Raw genomic sequence first — 2500 nt, forward strand, 5'->3', positions numbered from 1 at the left:
AAACTAAACGGTTTAGTTTCATTTTCTACTGTGGGTGTTTCCCTCTTTTCATATATATATATATATATATATATATATATATATATATATATATATATATATATATATATATGCGTGTTTATGTATGATTATATACCTATATATATAGAGAGAGATATCTATGTAGATATATTATAATCTCTATATATGAATATGTATTTTTATGTACATATATATGTACGTGTGTGTATAGAGGAGAATATGATACATATACATTATATTATAATGCATATGTATGTATGTATGTATGTATGTATGTATATATTTAAATATATATATATATAATATATATATATATATATATATATATATATATATATATTATAAATCGGCATATATGGGATATGTACGTATATGCATATACATATCTGAGTCTAGCCGCCGTGGTGAACGGACGTGTTTTTTTACCTTCTCCTCCGTTAGGTAAGGTTAGGTTAGGTTAGGTTAGGTTATAGGTTAGGTAGGTTAGTGTTAGGTTAGGTTATGGTTAGGTTTAAGGTTTAGGTTAGGGTAGGTGATATATCCTTCCTTCAGGAGACCGTACCAACCAAGCGAAGGGTTATCCCTTTGCCAAACCACCACCAATGGGTAAGGTTTTCGGGCCCACACTCTATTAATGACCTGGGTTTAGGATCCGGGTGATGAAAACTTGGGAGGACGATCCCAAGGGGGTTTGACCCAGTCCACAGGGTCAGGCAGTAAGAGACTTCCCAAAACTGACTGAGCCACGACGACCCTACAAAAAAGGTGGGAGGCCTCTCGGTCGTTGCCATGCTACCAGACGCGCTTCGGTCGTGCGCTGGGGGGTTTTCCTTGTTCCGGTACTTTTACTTCCCCTGCCCACCCGCGGGGCACTCGCGTGGCTTAGGAACAATTAAGGACAGTCGCGTATCCCTATTCAGGCTCTTTACTAGGGGGTCCGTTTCCAGTACTCCAGGTAGAGGAGGACACTCAGGATACACTCGCATCGGGAAACCCAAGCAAGGGGCTCTCTAGGACAGTCAATCTGGTTTTAGGTGATTATCCTTTTCATGGAGACGTACCAAACCAAGCGAGATGGGTTATCCCTTGGCCAAACCACCACCAAGGGTAAGGGCGGGCCACTTCTATGACCTGGTTTAGGATCCGGTTGAAACTTGGGAGAAAGATCCCCAAGGGGTGAACCCCAGTCCACAGGTCAGCTAGTAAGAGCCTAAAACTGACTGAGCCACGAGACCGACAAAACAGTATGGGAGGCTTCTCGCCTTCGTGAGGGTTTCCCTCCCTGTCCTCCCGCGACACTCCTATCCCCTTCACAAGCCCCCTAAGTGCGCCTGTCCCTGGATCAGATTGTCCCACTGCGCTAACCTCCTGCCGAAAGAGATCCTGCCGACGGCGTAGCACCAGCGCGCCGCATTTGTGTCTGCCTTTTAGGAGTCAATCTCCTGTCCTGACGGTTTGTGACCGATAGTAAGTCCCTCGGTCCGTGTATCAATGTGTTAGTGTGATGGTATCAGTCTGTCTTCCATTGTTATAATGTTAATGTTCGAAAAACATATGGGGTTGCCGACACAAATGTCAGGCTATGTCAACGTTATGACACACATGATTTAGTATCAAAACTTTGTTTTTTAATAAGAGAAAAAAGTTATGTTATTTTATACATTTATTCATGTTTCTTGTTGGAGTAGAATGTGCCTGGGTGACTTTTTTTTGTAGCGTTATGATGTGAATGTAAAATAAAACAACCAGCACGTGATCCTGCCCCTACCACTGAGAGCGCCGTGCGTAACGTGCCAAAAATTTTTGAAATTTTAGGTTAAATCATCGTTTTTATTCCCGATAGTCAATGATACATGCAACAGTAGTGTTAATTATAGAGTATATCGTAAATGGTGAGATGTACTCACACGCTAGACCCAGAAAAGCGTTAGCAGTAAAAGATGTTCTGAGTGCCTTTTATTTTCTATGATGAACACGCGTTTTTTTTTTGTTTTTTTTTTTTTTTTTCTAATAAAATATAGCGACTAGTTGAAGTCTCATCGCGGGCCACAATAGGCTGGAACCATTGATTGTGAACAATGTGTAACGCATGCGTAAGTTAAGCTTAGCCACCACACACATACACACACATACACATACACACACACACAACACATAACACACATACACACATAACACACACACACACACACACTCACACACTCACACCAACACAAACACACAACACCACCCACACACACACACACACACCCACTACCCACACACACACACACTACACACACACAGACAACTGATGTGAAAGCCCAAAACTAATCGGAAATGTTAACATTGTTCAGAACCGTCGATTTTTTCTATCATTTCCCGCCCGTCACCACCCACAACCTGCTCATGGCTTCCCAGCAATAAGCCCGTGCGGTGTCTCGGGGACACGGCTCTAACCCCTAACCCACACTCGCAGGAGGAAGAGGGACGAAAGGTA

The sequence above is a fragment of the Penaeus monodon genome, chromosome 38 (assembly GCF_015228065.2).
Source record: "Penaeus monodon isolate SGIC_2016 chromosome 38, NSTDA_Pmon_1, whole genome shotgun sequence".
NCBI lineage: Eukaryota > Metazoa > Arthropoda > Malacostraca > Decapoda > Penaeidae > Penaeus > Penaeus monodon.